A 20471-nucleotide genomic window follows, 5' to 3' on the forward strand; every position below is an offset into this window, starting at 1 on the left:
CTTGAAAATAACTTACTGTCAAATACAGACAATGTACCTATCAGGAAATACAGATGATAAATGTATGTTCCTATACATGGCCATATAGATATGGCCGTGTTCTTATATTTAATATCAAGAAATGGAGATCATTGATCAAAATATATAATAATGTCAATTGTTTTTAAAATATAATCTAAGATTTTTTAAATATTTTTAAGTATTATTACGATAATCATGAAATGTTGATGAGATAATGTCGAAATCAGCTCTTATGATTAAATTGTAGTCGCTATTTAAGATAAAAAAAAAAAATTCATGTAAGTGACACACATAATAAAGCGTAAGTACCTAAATAATATAAGTTTACGCATTTTGTAAAGGTTATACAGTGTGGTAAAAATATATTTAATTTTGTTGATTATTTGTTAAACTGAAAAATAGAATTTGAAGAGTAAATATTTTAGAAATAGCAAAGAAAAAACTGGTACCATGATTAACTTGGCAATAGTATTATCAGCCAAGAAGCATATAATTTTAACTTGGCACACTCGAAACGATTACTGGTGAATTATTCATGTTATGTTGAATGTATTCAATGAAAGAGAAGCATTTTCTTTTAAACTTAACGAAATTTTGTTGTTTAATTATATTAGTCTCTAATGGTTATTGGCTTTTCTGTTGATGTAGTGGTTGATTTGGAAAATAAATAGTATAAATACCTATTCTGATAAAATAATATAGGTACACAAAATTTGCGTCCCTACCTAATTAAAATATCGAATAAATTTCGGGAGTCGGGGGACGTTGCCAGTTTGCCACCATCACTTCTTTAAGAGTCCCCTCAAACATGTTATCACAATTCACAAACTAACAAACATTATATAACTACCTATTATTATAAGTACTTACTTTTAAAGTTTCAACCATAACCTCAATAATAATAATAATATATATTTATGATAATATTTTATTTCTAAAGTGACTAAAATTCTGTTCAAAGTTTTAATAATAACAAAAAACATGTAAAGGCTAAGCTGACATTGCTGCACTACTGCAGGAGATGCTTAAAATTTCAACAAAATTAATAAAATGCATTTATAATAGGCAGTGTAAACAAACATAATATACTATGTCCATCACAACTTTAATGTAATGTAGTTAGTAGGTACACTGGCAATATAATATATTAATAGTTCTAATTAATTAATAATACGAAAATCATTGGGTATTTTTTTATATTATTGTGATAGTGTAAAATATGCGTTAGTAAAATTGCTACAAGTTTAATCTTCTAGGTAACCTCAAAAATTCAAACCTAATTAAATTTCAAGCGTTTTAATCAATAATGTCGTGTTCACTCTAATGCTATACCTAGCATGTCAGCAATCGTGACTTCGACATACAACTAATATCTAATTTTATTTCCTATCACTATAATAAACTTCATAAAAACTACTTTATTCACGGAAACCCACTCATATCTAAACTCTCCTCTCGCACATTACCTAACAACCCTCTCTGTCGTCTCAAACGTTAATGGCCACGGGAACTATTAAATAATTTGTAACGACTTTCTTCCCCTAAGTTCATAGATTGGAAGTAGTGTCGATGGATGCTCCATTCCCTCATGTTTTCATGTTTTCAAGTTTAGTACAAATTGTTAACTTATTTACTTATTGTAATGTTACCTATTTAGATTTATAAGTTATAAATTATAACATTACTTTTGCATCTAATGTCATGATGATATTATTATATTATTTTTTGTAGATTGTTTTACATTTAGCTTTTCCTTCAATGATAATTATAAGTAGTCAATGGCTTCTTTTAATTTTTTTATTAGCTAAACATTGATAAACGTCCATTACTAAATTAATAATTGTAACAAAAATTGGTATTTTTTTTAATGACGAATTTTCAAATTATTGAAATTATTGTTAAAAAAAATTAGGAATAATTCACATTGTAGGTTTATTTACTATACATTATATTATTGACTATAAAATTTATTATAATAATATTTTTCTTTCTAATAATTTATTTGAAAGTAATATGCTGCTAAAGTGAATTACAAAAATTTCAAAAAGTTCTGTGAACGAAATTTAACACCAATCAAATTTGACAGATCTTTAACAATGTCGAATAAATAGGAGTATTATTAGTATTATACAATTTTAATTCAGTGCTCTGTTTTACTCTGTTTTCACTATATTATACTTCAGTGGCGTACGCAAGATTTTTTTAAGGGGGGTGTCGGGGTGTCATATCATAATTATATGCACGAATTGACCTTTTTTTTTTCTAGTCCTTGTTTCATAATTTGAAAAGATACTTATTTTTAAGGGGGGGTGTCATATCTCCCTGACACCTCCCCCCCTTGCGTACGCCACTGTTATACTTCAATATCACAGCTTTTTGATTGTATTTTCTTAATATCTAATTTCATTAGTGGATTTAGTAGTTTACAGTTTACCTGAATATTCTGATTCGTTCAGTAATAGTTCATAGAATAATAATATCATCATAATTTATAAATATCCCGCACTTTATCTGATTATCAAGTATTCACATTTCCCATTTCATACATAGTTATTACCTACTTATTATAATGAGATTCACTAAAATATCATGATAGTTCCCATATTTGTAGACAAATGACGTTATACTTCAATATAACGTAATTTAATGTAACATATAATATACGATATATATATATTTTTTTTACTAAACAATTATATTTTATAAACTTTTGCTATTTTTAATGTTTTGTTTATAAATATTATTAATTGTTCGCATTTTACGTTATGATAAATTTATAGATATTCATTAATTCATTATATTAACATAATTAGTTATATTTGTATTTTTTAAAATTTTTTTTTTACTTAAGTTTTAAACCGTTATAGATTCTAAGCAGACCGGTGAATATATTGATTTAACAATAATATGGCTTTTTATGTACGTAAACACGATTTATAGTGAAGACATTTTTTAATCTTCAACTTTGAGAGAAAATTAGATCTATTTGCAAGGACGCAATTTCAATGAAAAAACAGGGTATACTGAGCTCCTCTATCTTTTTTTTATGATGTTATCTTAAGGTTATGGATACCTGTTACTATTAATATATAAATTAACATGAAATAATTTGGGGATGCTAATTTCAAAATTGGGGTTGCTAAGCACAGCCAAACCCCTCAAAAAATGCGCTTGGTACTTTTGCAGGCTGGTCAAAATTGATAATTCCCGGTGTTTGAAATAATCGGAAAAAATATTAGAAACACAAATATTGCTTAGACAGAATCGATTTTCTTATTTTTTTTGTACTTCATAAAACTACGATTAACCATAGATACTTGACATTATGATCAAATGTTTATATTCTATTTTCTTTGTACGGTAAGGTTTATTTCCATATATTTTGATAAAAAAATTACCACTTGGTCAAAAAGCTTGAAAAATTAATATAAAGTACCACAAAGTTGCTAGTTATTTAAAAATATTAAAGTTAATAGATATGATTTATTTTTATATAGGTATACGTATTTGATCAAATTTGGATGAAATTAAATATTTAAACGAAAAAAAAAAATCAATTTTAGCTGTTTTATTATAATTCAAATATAATACTATACAAAATGATATTTTAGAAATACTTCGATTATTATTAAGTCTACATAAAAATTAAACCATGTAACACGTGACTTTTCACTAATAGTGAAATAAATTACTATATAACTAATTATTGCTATATAAACACTTAAACATAAAAGGTAACAAAATATTTTCGCTCAGAATAATTTTTTATATAGGTACATTGAGTTATTGTTGAACTCAAATGTAACATATTATACATTACATTGACTTACTCAATGACTAGGTACATTCGACACATTCTATATAGACTGTAAAGGTACCTAAGTAAAAATATAAGTTTTATAAAAAAAAAAAAAAATTTGTAATCACTCTGCTGACATACCTACTTTCCTTTTTTTTGAATTAATTAATTAATCAGTGTTTTAAAAAACTACGTCATTGTTATAACAAAATATTTCTATTTAAAATTGAATACCTATAGTTATAATTTTACAGAGGCGTATCTGACTTGACTTTGTGTGTGGGGGGGGAGGGGGTGCTATAGTGCCAAACACCCCGAGTCCTATAAACTTTAACATTCTTAATAATTATTTTCTTGACAATATAGACCCCCCTCTCGCAAAAAAAGAAAAAATTGGTGTGATCAGAGTTGAAACAAAATACTTATATATATATATTATAATATAGACTATTAATTAATTTATTCATACATTAGATATTTACAATACATTATATTATAAAAATAGAAAAAGTTCACTAGGTAGTAATTATAGTATCTATAATAATTTCATCCTGAATTTTTCTATATTAAAAAAAATCTAAATTTCTTTTTTTTATCATTGAAAATTTATTAATTATTTGCTAAGTAGTAAGTAGGTATATCAATATGTGTATTTACATGCAGTAAAGTCAAATCACTTAAACGTTTTTTTACCATTTTATTCATTTAAGTCATGTTTTTAATCTACAAAAATAAAAAGATTGCCAAACCATGCATAAAAAGAATTAGATTAAATATTGTAGAAATTGTTTATGTAATATCATATGATCATACAATTTATAAAATTCAGTATTATCAATATCATATATATATGCTAAAATAAAATGTAGTAACTATAGCAAATAATAACAAGAAAGTTATTGTGTAATTAGAAGAGAATGCAGTACATGTATTTTATTATTTAGGTCCATACGGTACAACCACTAAACATATTTTTCTGTAATTAACCTTAGTTAAACTATACACTAACACATAATAATTTTTAATGTCTTAATAAAATATATATAGCAAATATTTATACAAAGAATGAAATATATGGGGGAGTAGGCTATCGCCCCTATCACCCCCTTAAATACGCCACTCAACGAGCCGGTCAACTGGATACATTTTTAATACCACCTACACGATAATGTACTGAAATTGCCTATACACTGTGCCTTCAAAATGGGAATTGGACTTTTCGGCGCTGTCGTTTCGGCGATAAAGACAAAATACAAGCTAAAGTGAAAATTAAATATCTAAGGTTAAGTTAGTTTAATAACATTTTAAACAAAATAAATGCATGAAGTTATTTAGATAAAAAAAAATTCTAAAAAATAATAATAATAAAATTAAATAATATAAAAAAAAAAAAACATCAGTTTATGTAAAATTAATAAATAACAATCAGGAACGGATACACAGTACGAAAATTTGGTAACGGATAATAGTCCACGGAAAAAGTAAAACAATTTAGATACACGGACAAACGTGTTTTTAAATTAGTTGATAGATATGTTAAAAACTATATTCCCACATTTATCAGGGGAATATCTAATAATGTAGCTTTAAAATAAAATATTGACTAAAATTGTAAAATTTTTCATTGTAACATACTCAACTATATTAATACTACATAAACTGGTGTTTTTTTTAATCTATATTAGTTTATTTTATTATTATTATTTTTTAGAATTTTTTTAAATAAATTCATGCACTGACTAATACATTTAGTAATACATAACTATTTTTAAGTTTTATAAATAGAATGATATTATTTAAATAATATCATACTATGTAGTATGTATATTATATAGTACATATTTACGAGTTTATAATAGAATTGTTTACGTTATTAACATTATGCAAATCAAAAATATTTATCAACTAACTATAACTGTTTACAGTATATATTTCGAATGATTATTTAACACATCTACGCCGATTGATAAGTGGGATTTGAAAAAAAGGTATGTATTTATGACAATTAATGACTGATTTATAATATATAGTGAAACTGATTGAATTAAATTTATATTGCATATATGTATATTGCATAATCATATACATGATTTGGATAATTTAATCAATACGTAAGACTATGAATAATTTGAATATTTGATTATTTAAATTTGAATATTTTGACCATCCTGAGTTTTAATATACATTCGTAGAAATATTTTTCACATAGTCACTAGAGAATATTTTTATCAGAATAATATATTTAATTAAGAATAAAATTTGTAAAAAATAGAAACCGTAAAAATTATACGTATTCCAATAAAATGGGAAAAATGAGTGTGACTTTAATAGGAATATTTTATGTTTTAACGCTACTGCAGGGCAATCAAGCTGCTTATTAATTTAAAAAGGTAGGTATTTTGTGTGTTCAAGTTTGTTTTAAATGAATTAAAATTTTAAAATATACTATAAAACTATTATACAGTGTTATGTAACAAAAACAGTGCAAATACTAAGCCGTATATACATATTTTTATTTGTTAACCAGATAAGGACCATAACATATAGTGGTCATCCTTGTAAAAATTTAAATTTAAAATATACAACTTAAAAACTATGGTAAAATGAGATTTACTTTGAACTGTTTTTTTAGTTTGATGATTTATTATCACTTTAAAATGTAGTAGAACATCCACCCACATACCCGCGACATTGAAAAATAGTGGCTCAACCAATGTGTAAATAATGTCCAATTTTTTTATGTTGTTAAATTAATTTTTATTTACTGTGAATATGAAACTTGGCTTTATACATTTTTAAAAAAAAAATATATCCCTACAGATATGTTTTAATATTTCTACTTATCATACATTAAAATAGAAATACATAATAATACTGACTATATATTATTTATTAATATTATAATATAATGAAGTTATAGTTTATTTTATAAACAGAATTAAGCTTAAGCTTATTTACTAAGCAGCTAGTAGTATTGATATATTGTATATAGCTTTTTAAAATAATTTCATTTGGTAGGTACACGACAAGTTTTTAGTCTATTAGTTAGATTATTACTTGATTTATAAACTATTAAAGGTTTTAAGATATATTTTGAATTTAAATAATAAGTTTAATACATAATTGTACTTTTAATGAGAACATTTATAAAGCGCTCGTTTTATAATTTTCTAGGTTTGATAATGTTTATGAGTTAAAGTTCACTTTTTTAGGGGTGGGTGATCTGATTGAAACTGTAGTGGTCGAAAGTCTAGTGATCGAAATATCATCTGGTTGAACACATTTTTGATCAAGAAACAATATAGAAAATTCAAGTGATCAAAATTGTATACAATTGAAATATATTATGATAAAAAAATATTGTATAAAGTTATAAATATAAATATAAAAACAAATGGTAAGTTAATGTTAAAAAAAATGAATTAAGTTAATATTATAGAATTGAAAACAATTTTAGTTTAAAATGTTGAGCTATTCCTATTAAGTACTCCAATAAATCATAACCTATGAGCCTTTGTGCACTTATTTTAAATGTAGGTACATTGTGAAATTTTATTATTTTCTTATATATACTATCTTAATTATCATAATTTGTAATAAGCGACGTTTGTTAATTTTACTTCGACTAAAAACACATTCGACCTCAATACATTTTAGCCATATTAATTAAAATATTCAACTATACGTTTTTCGACTAAAAAATAATTCGTTCATATGATATTTCGACAATATTTTATCGATCACTAAACCTTAAACCAAATAGCTCGCACTACGCCACTACTTTTTAGACTTCTTATTAGATAATTTTGCTATTTATTATAACTTAAAATAAATTGTGTTTATATTTTGTAAGAATTTTTTTATTTTATTCTTGTTTATTCTCTAAGATGATAATTTAGGCTCCAATGGATATGTTCATGTGTTTACGAACACAGTTGTAAATTCAATTATAAATTGAGTTTACAACGAAATACGCTAAAATCTTAACCCTTCTTATTAAAATGCATACAATTACTTATTCAAGATTATGTTTGATTTCTGGACGGAATCCTCAAGAAATATTATAATATTAAAAAATAATTGAGGATAATAATCGATAATCGACTATGTATGATGAATTGGGCGTCCCGCTGGGATTTATTAGGTTAAAGTGGTCTTTATAATTTGATTATTCGTGTTATTAAACAACTTTAAAATGTGGACATGTGATTATGACAAACTACCGCGCAAAATTCTGTACCTATATGTATAAATAATTTAGAAATAAATACATTTTTACTGTTATTTTCATAAGACTTATTGATACAATCATTATTTTAAAATCGATTTAATTATTGTAACCAAAATACGTTTATCTGGTTTCGTTGGCCAATTATAACAGCATTAATTTTAAAACTTTGTATTATAACTAGACTTTTTGACAATACCGTCAACGACGATCATAACCAAAGCGTCAATATGCGTATAATGATACTAAAAATATTTTAAAAATAAAAAAAAAAATCCAATGTCACCGGACATCCATTGAAAGCTGTGCTGTCCAATGTTTGTGAGTGGGCGATGTCCCCGTAATAAAGTAATTATGTACATATAATAATAGTAATAATAATAATAACGAATGAGGATTTAACGACGAGAACAAAGGACGGAGCACACGGGGTCGACGGCGGAGCTCTCTCTGCCGGCGTTATCCGCTTGTCGCTGTTGCCGCCGCCGCCGACGAATGGCTGTGGCGTCGGCTTTTGGAATCCGTGCGATAGTAGTAGTCGCGCACCGGCCGAGTAACCGACGACGATCCCCGCGGTCCCGTTCCACCCCAACATCTTCCGTCCTCTGTCCCGCAACAAGTGTTCACCGACATAAAACGCGTATCTACATGCATTGGCGATCCTGCAGTCGTCACGCAGGCCGAGTTGTTTCACCGTAAGTCCCGAACAGTGTTCAGTTTTCAGATTTCCGGATTGTGTCGAAATACAATAAAATATACCTAGAGTCATTGTAATATTATAATACGCATGTTATGTAATAATATCGGAAAACAAACTGCGACAGATAGAATCGAAATTTAATATTAACGGATAATATCGAGTAGACTGTAGGCTACAGCAGTGGAGGTTGAATAATAATTGCAATTAAACGAATATTAATAATACATATTATTATTATATCTGATAAATTACGAAACAGAATAATATTATTGTAAGTTGTTATTTTTTCCTGACTAAAAACTGTGAGCTGAAATTGATTATTTTATAATATTTTTTAGTTCGTCTGTATACAATATGTAGGTATCTGGTATACACACACACACACACACACACACACACACACACACACACACACACACACACATATATATATATATATAATATATACACTAAATTAAACTGTATTGTTTTATTGTTTCAAATTGATACATATGACAAATGTCAGTGCATTTATAAATAAAAATAACGTATAATATAATAGAATATTATATTAATAAATTAATAGTTTTTTATTTTTCATAAATAGTTATAAATGTTATAATATTTTAGTTTTATTTGGTTTATTGCACAGTTTGTATAGGAACTCATTATGTACATAAAACATGAAAAAATGTATTAAATATATTTATAACAGTTATTTATATTCAATTTATTGTAAGATATTATAATAGTTAATTATATAATGTAAAAACTATAAAGAAATACACTATATAACCACATTATTAATTTATATTTAATAAACTCGATTTTTCAAAAGAATTATATTATGCTTATCAAAATATAAAATATAAATTACTTAATAATTATACTTATTACGTTTTAGTATATATTTCAAGGATTCGAAACAGGTACTAATGATTGTTGTACAAATGAGATGAACTTTATTTTTTTAAATGCAAATAGATATATTTAAAAATGTAATTGAAATTTTAAATTCACTGCAATAATGAAAATTAATAAAATAAATTTTAAATATTCTTCTGAGTATAATATAGAATAGATACTTAACTAAATTTGATCTGAATAATTGTGCAATAAATATTAAACAAATGATGCTTACGGCTTTACGCTAAAAGTGTGTATATGTTTAAATGTATAAATGTTTTTTAATTGTCAATTGAAAATACTTGAATTTTTTTTATAAATGATTAATTAATTTAAATAAATGTTAAACTGATATGGAATCGGTAAAAATGAAACAAAATATACGATAGTTTTGTATTTTTGAATAAAATTTAAATTAAAAATTATGAGCTTGACGTTATAGTTCATTAAATTATGTGTGCAATACTGCAATGTAAATTAAATAAATATTTTGTTTTTATAATGTTTTTTCAAACACATAGCTTAAACGTTAAAAAAAGTTGTAGACTGTAAAATAGTTTAAATTTGAGTCATAAGTAAAAAAAAAAAAAATAAAAAATAATAACTACTATAATTATCGGCTATCATTTATAAAAATATTATTGTGCATATAAATATAGTAGTCACTTATTAATAGATTTAATTTAATTTAAAATGTACAAATTATTAAGCTTTCGTACGACCCTAGATTGGCCAATAATTTTATAATTTTCATCAGTCCAGGAAGATAAATCCCCCCCAAGTTCCCTCGCCAATTTAATATATTACGTCAAATATTTAAAGTTTATTAATTAGATACTATATTTTGTATATAAAACATATAGATTTCATAAATAAATATAATTCACATTTATTGGTTTCTCAACTATCAATACTTGTTTACACTAATTTTTTGGAAAATAATCGTTGTTTTGTTTTGGTACAAATGTATTATAATATTTATAAATGCCCTCACTATTATAGCAGATAAAATATGAATAATAGTGATTCAGAAATCATGCTTAATTTCGTTTTTCTTTAATACTTAATAATACAGTTATTCATAATCTAATTTTTAAATATTTTTAAAGACCTGTACTTTGTAATAAAACAAACTTTTCTTTTTCAAATAATAAGTACTATTTTTTTACTTAGTTATTTAGCAGATAATTTATGTTTAAATTGTTTATATATCTAAATAACAATTTAAACGAGTAGTTTCTGAGTTATTAAATATTATGCATTTAAGATAATAAATATGCTTAAGCATATAATACATTGCATACATTTTTATAATGTATAAAATATATTTTGAAATATTTATTTTTAAAATGATGGAAAAAGTTAGATAAGAGATTCAATAAAATAGGAAGGATAGAAAAAGTTTGTTTTTAATTAACAAATTATATAGTAGTTAATTATAACATTTTACAATTATAATAATTATCTGAATAATAACTAATAAGAACACCTGAACACGATTAAACAAATATTAAATACATCTTTTTAATTCTATGTAAAATCATAGTTGGGTGCCCGAGCTAGTATCATAGGACATAAACTATAATTTTTTATAATTATTTTTAGTTCATTAAGTTTAATAAGTCAAAAACAACTTGTTCGAATTTCGATTAAGATACATTTGACATTAGATAAAAAAATAATGTACTGAATAATTAAAGTAAAAAAGTGTTGTTTTCTTTAGAAAAAAACAGAAGTTTGTTTTGCCATAAGATACTTCTTAAATGGTACAACATTTTAAAATATTCGAAAATATGGTAAGTATAATATACAACAATTCTAAAAATAAGATTTTAAATAATTACATTATTAAATTAAAAAAGGGCGACATGCTCGGTGAATCATCCTGAGCAATGAAATAAAGCAGATTCACGGGTATGCTCACTGATTATTGATTAATAATTTAAATGATTTTTTTATGGAGTGATGGATGGCATAATGATATATACGACTTTAGGTATCTATTCTCATAATGCCATGTTTAAATATGTAATACAAAAGAATTTAAAAGTTTAAAATAATATGGCAATAGGATATTTATAATATTTTCCATAATCAGTTAATTATTGTTGGTGCTCAGTTATAGAAAAAAAATATTTCTCTTGTCAATTTAATTATTTTAAGTTATAAAAATAACAATACAAATAGTAAGCCTAATTAAATTGTATAAATGATATGGAAAGGACTCCATATGTTACTATTTGTTTTACAAGTTTATTCAAAATTTTGTTGGTAATTGATAAAAGTACCTACTTGGCCTATTGATTTTACAGGAAAATATTTTTTAATTTTATTGAAATATTGTAAGACTTTTTCATCGTTATTGTATTAAGTTTTAAAATGAATAATTAATGAACAAATTGTTTTGTTAAGTACTGTAGGTCAAATAACTATTGTTGTTGAAGTCTTATTGTAAAACTAAAGTACACATTTACCATTTGGTATATAGGTACATTTACTTTATTCATAATGTTTAAACATAAAAATTATATTAATATAATAAGTCTACAACTGAATTTGAATTAAATAAATGTTTAGAATATGGTTAAAAAAAATCAACACTATTGCAATATAGTACATTACATGACATATACATACATACGTCATACATACATAAATACTTATATATATTGATAATTAAGTTCCTAAAATTAAGCTACCTACTGGCCATTTTGCAGAAACTAACTCATCATTATTCTAATCATAATTATATATAAAAAAGGTGTGAAAATGTGGACCATTTTGTTTTATATACATTTTTAAATAAAGCGAATAATTTTTTATCGCTATTTATAAGAAAAATTTCAAACATCTTCGGTTATTCGTTTTTCAATTACAACAAAATATCAAACATTGTTAACTTACACACAAAAATCACATCACTGTATTATCAATACATTCATCGCCTTACCCAGAATGTAAATAAATAGCTAAAATTTAATTGTTCAAAATTATTATTTGAATCAAAAATAATCGTTAATTGTTTAAACAAATGTCGTTTAAAATAAATACAAGTTTAAGTTTGAAATGTTTGAATTATAATTATCATTTAATATTGTTAATAATTTTCTATTATGCATGTTGGATGTGATTTAAAATGTTTAAAATGTCTTATAGCAAATATTTGTTATGAAGACTAAATTTTAAATAATAGAAAACATTTATTATTTAATTTAAATACGATGCTATTTTTAAATGTCTTTATTATTATGTAGTGTATTATAGATTTGGGTTAAACATAATTTAATATTTATATTTTAAAATATAAAGTTACTATTATTATATCCAAAACTATTTTCGACATAGTAGTTAAAATACTTACGCACAAATTAATTTGATGAGGAATTTAAATTCTAAAAACATCCGTAAACTAGGAAATAAATATCTTATATAGTAAACAACAGAATAAACGAACAGAATCATTCGAAAAATAACCATGGCCTCAGTTCATTTAAGTGAAAAAATGATTGTACACATTGTTAAATGTTAATTTAAAAGATTATAAAATAAGAACGTATGAAAATGAAAAATTACTATTTAGCTAAAAAACAAATTATCGCTCTGCTCTTAATAATTTTCATGTCATCTTATGTATTTATCCTGTTTATTTTTTTATTCTTTACATTCAACCTTGGTATTAATAAGAAAGTTAACTAAAGAAGAATCGATCATACTATTTTTTTATTACTTCAAGAAAATCCAAAGACTAAGTTGTCCGAGGATTAATGCCACTGTTAAAATAATTATACGCTATTCTTTTCAGTCAACAAAAAAGAGGGATTGGGGAATGAACGAAGGAACATAAAAACCACAAAGTTTAATACAAATAAAAACAGTAGACAATTAGTCTAAATTAATCAAACATGAATGATTGTTTTATTTTTTTAGTAATTTGCAGTTGACTAGAAAATTAATTCGAAAACATAATGAGTATCGTATTTATGTTTATAGAATTCGTAATATTAAAATAAAATATCTATTTTTAAGTATATTTTTTGTATACATATTTGTGAATTAATTACATTTTGATTGATGCACAAGTTTAATTCTTTATTAAACTAAAATATATCTTCAATAAAAAAAAATGGTTCATAAACATCATCATGAATCTTAAAAAAAAAAATGTATTTATCGCAGAAAATATACAGGTTATCTTACGAAGATTTGACGGATTAAAATGTATTTTAAATTTAAAATTGTTAGATCTTCATGATATACCTTGCATATGGCTTTAATAAATACATAACAATGTGTTGTCATACAGTTAAATAACAAAAGCACAAACATTTCATGTGACTTTAAAATTGATGTAGTTCAAATAAATAAATTCATCATAACATATATATCTAATTAATTGTTTTTAAGTTTAAATAATTAGCTTAGAAAATTTACTTCAAGAGCGTATACTTGAATTTTACTATAAAATTAATTAATTTTATAAATAATAACAAGCATATTATTTGAATTATTTATTTAACTATATACTTTGATAGACATTTTATACTGAGTAAGACTTAAGCAGATAACACAATTTTACGAATGCATAATTTTTGAAAATTATTAATTTCATTATTTCACTTTAATATTATTTTGGATTAAATTTTAGTACAATTTATTTATATTTATTAAATGGTATACAATTGTTTTGAGTATTATATGTATTAATTCGATACAAATAAATAAGAAATTCGTAGTTTTTTTTAAACTCACTTAAAACCTTAAAAACATCCAATAAAGACCATAATAAATTTAATTCTATTTAGAATTGTTTTCTAATACAATAAAATGTATTATGTATTGCTTATAGATTTAAAACAATAATACAAACTGTCTTGTGTTGAGATATTGAGTTTCTAACATTCAGTCTTTGTATAATTTTTAATGCATAATTTATAATGATATAATGCTGTATATATTATACGGAAAAAGTTTTTTTTTTTTTATCTAAATAGTATAGAATTGTAACAAAGTGTTTATGAAGGAAGTATAAATTTTAAAGTAATAAGTGTATGTTTAATTTATGATTTAGATATTTTATGAAAAAACTGAAATTCTATAAATAACGTTTTATTTATAGGACTATGCTATAAATTATTTGTTTAGTATTACCCATAGGCCTTAATACAATAATAAATTACTTATTATTAGTACTAGGATTTAATGGTACCTAGCTAAAATCAGTAAAATCATAATTAATTACAGTGATTTACTACAGTAGATATTGAACTAAAAATATCCAAAATTACCCATATAAATGCTAAAATACTTAAAAGTTGGTACAACACAAGTTGTTTTAATTAAGATACCTATAGTTTTTTTTTGTAAAAGTAATACATATTATTATTTATTATAGAATTAGATATTATGTAAGATCTTCTTAGTAGCTGTATAAAAATGCTCTTGCCACTTAATAAAATCTGAATAATATTCTCTGATTCAAATTCTTAATTTATATTACTATTTAATTAAGCTATTAGAATTACTATTATATCTATGTATCTTCGCCATCTAAATCACGAATAAAATGTTTATGAATAATAATTATAGGAATTCGTTTAAACAATTAAGTTTGTAAAAAATATAAATTTGATAGTTTAAATAATTTGAACAAATTAAACGTGGATCTTTGTGTATCTTTAGTACAAAAAAAAAATGGTTCCCAAAATAATTAAAAATTACGTAGAGATTATTATATTTAGTAAGATTTGAATTAGAAGGTAATTTCTGTAAACAATTAAAAAAAACAAAGCATATTATCCATTATTATTATTATTTTTTTTTGATAATTTTATATTAAACATAACATTGATAACGCGTCGTTTTCGTAAACATTTATCGATTAGTATCATAAATACGTACAAAATAATTACGATAAATTGATAATTAAACACAATAAAATAAAAAAAGCAAAATTAATGAAATTAGAAATTAAACGAAACACATTTTTGTATGAGAATTATTTTTCTATCATCACTAAAAAAAAGCATTTGTTTTCGAATTCAAACCCAATAGTTATAAACTTATTAGCGTATAACTGTATAAAATATATTCAATCGTTATTTATTATTTTTGATTTACGAAAAAAATATTATTAATAATAGGTATAATTTTACTTTTATATTTTGAAAAATAAAGTCAAGCTGAAAAATTAACGACTTATAGTAATATAAATATATTACTGCAATAAAATATCTTTAGAAACAAAGGATTCCACTTAGAATCGTTTTTCGTATAATAATGAATTATCAATAAATTTAAATTTAACTTACAAATAAAAGACTGACTATAAAGTAGAGCGAAGTTTTCCAGTTTTTCTTTAAAAATAAAAATACAATTTAGTAGTTCACTGCTTAGATCAAAAATATATACACATCTGAAATATAATTATACATACATCTAAGTATATTATTATACAGAAATTTTAATGTGATAATAAATCATTGTATTTGAGTAGTTATTTTAAATAGAATTTGATTCACAAAAATGTATTTAATAATGAATTAATGGAATTATTTATACTTAGGTAATACTAATTATATTTACTATTATATTTTCTGTACTTTTAATACTTTTAAATATTAGGTACTTAAACTATGATAGAAGTAATAGATAGGGCGCACTATTGAAGATGCTTATGAAAATATAAATATAATTTGGACAAGTCTATAATAGACTCAATAATTGAGATATCTTATAAATTATTTATGTGAAACGTACCTATAAATTATAATACATGTGTGTCATCAAAACTTTAAAAAAATAAGTGGTATGATTGAAAAATATACTTATTTTTTTAAAAAAGATTTAACTTTATTATACAGCTAGGATTAAATATTGCATGTATATTTTATTAAGTAGTATAATAATATATTATTTATATAATAGTATCAATAATATTTTCTTTATTTAATAAAACTATATTACATCACTCAAGGGGATATATTCTTATATTGGTATTCCCAAAACTATCATTTGAATTGATATTCACCTAAAGCTCAACCACTCGATACAATACACATATCGATCGAAATATATATAGTTATAGTCCATACTCTATACTCTATATACATATACTGATGTGATTAAGGAGGTGGTTTTTATATTGTTGCAGGGGCGAGAATCCCGTCAACTTGTTGCTGGGGGCAAAAGCGATTTAAAAATTCCCTTATCACACATTTTTGTAAAGGATGGTTATTGAAAAAAAGATTTCACTCGTTTAAGAGCCTTTTACTTTATAATAGTATCGTAAAAACCATTGACGCATAACAATAAAATTATTGCACGAAAAGAACGCGAGAGCGAATTTTAATTAAGATACTGGAATTTCATGGATAGGAATTTCCTTCATATAACCTATATATTCTATTGTCAAGTTTTTCACATCATGAATAAAATGTCAAACCTTTTATTTTTCACTGTACAAGTGAGTTTTAAAGTCATATGTATATTATATAGGTGAATATGTTAATGAATCACAATTATAAAATTCCTATTTATATTTATCGTAAGAGATGATACACTTTTATCGTGTTTTAAGTTAAAAAAAGTGAAAATAATTAAATAAGTTATCGGTTGTGGATAACCTTCTATCAACGAACTGTGATACACTTGTCGAGAGCACGTAATTAAACTTTAGCCTACCTTAATTTAAAGTTTAAACTAACAACTTCTTCGCCAACTATTAAATTTAATATAACAAAATTATTAAGTGATATTTAATTATTAAATTTGTTACAATATCAATATTATATAGGCCAGTTCCGTAGCCGGGGGGGGGGGATCTTTGGGCACATGCCCCCAATCTTTTTTTTTGTTGGTTAGTCGTAGTTTATTGTACAAACATTTCTTATAAGTATCCTATATCATTAATTTAGATATTTATAGAATTCGAGGTAAATCTATGATAACGATAAATTATTTGTAATTTGTATTTATAAATGTCCAATTGTAATGATAAGCATGTATTTTAGAAAATAAATTTAAGTGGACCCTATTTTTGCTATAAACACGATTATAGTTTGATTATTATGTATACGTATGTATATAATTTAAATTTGTTTAGCAGCTTTATTAAAATATTTTTTATTTTTAACTATCCTATTGTATAATGTAAGATATAGCTTGTTTTATATAATACGTTTGATACAAGTTAAAAGTTATGATTTTGTATTATTACTAGTAAATAATGATATTTGAACAAAAAATTAAATAAAACATATTTTGATAGAATGATATTAATATGCTTATTATATTGGTTATGTTCAGTGGCGCAACTAGGGGGGGGGGGGGTGCAAAAAGGTCTTTAGCACCCCTTGTTTTTTATACCTAACAATTATTGTTTAAATGAAATACCATCAATTGGTAAACTGTCAACAGTTTTAGCATCCCACGTTCTAGAGGTCTTATTGCGCCTATGGTTATGGTCTACAATAATATTAATACTAATAAATTGTTATGTTAAGTATACAACATAATTGTAGTCATAAAAAATGTAGATGTGTAGTAAACTAGTAAATACATTATAAACAAAGGGAGTCATAAAGTAATTGGTGAATAGGTGATAAGTAGGTATTCTAGCATTGCAAAAATGCAAGAAAAGAATTAAGGTCTCCCCTATGACACTGATACAAGAAAATTGAATATGAAGGAAAACTAATAAATATAATATTATGATTGATTTATTATATTCAAATTATTGTATTTATATTTATATTTTAAAACAGAATCGATTCTCTTACCTTACTATATTCTTAGTATATTGTAAAATTCCTTTTCGTTTTACATATTATAATAAAATTTTCTATTTCCCTAGAGCCATCATAATTTTCCAACAAAACGAACCATTTAAATGTCTAATGCCAATAATGATCCCACCTTTTTTGGATTTTTAATCATGATTGTTTATTTCTCTTTGTATATAGTTTTATTTTTCTGAAATCATAGCTGTTCTGTAACTTATTATTGTTATTGTTTACTAGTTTTATTGTTATTGCATGTTTACTATATCTAAATATAAAATAAAATATAATATTTATACATTTATGATGTTCTGAACAATGGGTATTTTTTATGCTTTAGCAGTTTTTTTTTGTTTCAAACATAATAAAGATATATTTGTTTATAAAATATGTTTTTATTTAATCGTATGGTTCATTTCTTTTGTTTTTATAAAATGTTATATAATATTTAATGTTGATTTTTAATTACTGAATATAATATATATATATAATACAATATACATATGTTAATATTTATGATTTTTGACTATTTTCAGCAAGAATTTAACCATGTAAAATAATTATTTTCTTATTATACATTGGTTGAAACTTTTAGACTGTTTTATTATAAAAATTATAAATTATATTTAACACTACAATATCATAATAAATGCATCTATTAAATCGTAAAAATATTTATATTATGTGTGCTTTCGTTTTTGTTTCTAAACAAAGATGGTATTATACATTTATAGTATATAATTACGATTTGAAAATTAAATATCTTAAATGAAGGACAAAATATGATTATGTCAGGTATTATTTTGTTAACTATTTATTTCAAAACGACTGTGGTTTAAATCAAATTCCTTAAACGAATAGTTGGCATTACTGAAATCTTGTTTGCACTTATCAGCAGTCCGGGATGAAGGAACGAAGCAAAGCAAACACAAAGTCTGTTGCGCCGAACAGAAAGTGCGGAAAAACAGTTTTGTAATGATCAGAACGCGCGGTCCGTTCGTCGTGTTCTACCTCACCCGTTTTCTTTTTATCCAGGGGACTTATCCCGTAGTGCATGAATAATTTATACCGATCTGAGAGACTCCAAAAGTAATAGCTGTTTTTTTTTTTACATAAATTTATATATTTTACATACACGTCGGTAGGAGTATTTTGAAAATAAAATAGAAAGGAGCGACGAAAATTATGTTTACTGTCATCGTCTCGTTAATCGTTTCATATATTGATTATTGTTTCTAATTTTGCATTGGGTTCGCACCTGAATTCTATTACGCATCGTTGTTTATCTGACTACGAATCATAATAGTAACTTGAATCGGCTTGCTAGAATATTATGGCAGTGTTTATGTACTCCAATAGCGCACATGTCAACGCTATTATATGGAGGTTATATATTTCACGTAGAGCATGCTCCCAGACATACTAACACTACCCTATTAAAAATTTTTTTTGTGTGTTTTTAATTAAAAAATTGAATAGCTTATCTATGTTTTTATTTATTATTATAATTGTTAAAAAATACATTTTACATTTTGAAAAAATGAATGGCTAATATGAATATGTTCGTGAGCCACATGGTTAAATTAAATGATACCAAGAATCAAAATGTTTATTATTACATTTCATATACCTAATTTGATAATTTTTTTATAAATATATACCAAAAAGAGTGTGAAAAAATGAGTTTTAACTTATAATAGTAAAAAGTAAATTTTGATTTTATAAATGATTCGTGATCCGCCAGTATGGAATTCCTTTTTAAATATATAAAAAAAGTTATTGTAAATTATGCGAAAATCGGTTTTAACTAAAACTTAATAAATTGATATATTTTCGTGATTTTGACAAAAATTCAAACTTTATAATATAATGACATTTTACTCATAATATATATTTTTGAAATATTTAGTTGTAAGGAAAATCTGCACTTGTTCCCAATTTTCAAGTTTTTTTTAATCATAAATAAAAATAAACTCCAAATGTAAAAATAAAATAAATAGCATGTAAAGAGTCAAAATATAATGATATTTGGTGACAAATTCTAGACTATATTCTCATTTT

At 24.0% G+C, this 20471-nt stretch overlaps 1 protein-coding gene across 2 annotated transcripts in view; it reads left to right on the forward strand.

Annotated features, from left to right (window-relative positions):
* Window positions 1–8568: 8568 nt before the first annotated feature.
* Window positions 8569–20471, forward strand: part of LOC132920352 (regulating synaptic membrane exocytosis protein 1) — a 187858-nt gene continuing 175955 nt past the window's right edge. For both annotated transcript variants that reach the window (XM_060982679.1, XM_060982678.1), the window contains exon 1: window positions 8569–8743. The gene's annotated coding sequence lies outside the window, so the exon portion shown is untranslated. The remainder of the gene's footprint in view (window positions 8744–20471) is intronic.

The sequence above is a fragment of the Rhopalosiphum padi genome, chromosome 2 (assembly GCF_020882245.1).
Source record: "Rhopalosiphum padi isolate XX-2018 chromosome 2, ASM2088224v1, whole genome shotgun sequence".
Lineage (NCBI taxonomy): Eukaryota > Metazoa > Arthropoda > Insecta > Hemiptera > Aphididae > Rhopalosiphum > Rhopalosiphum padi.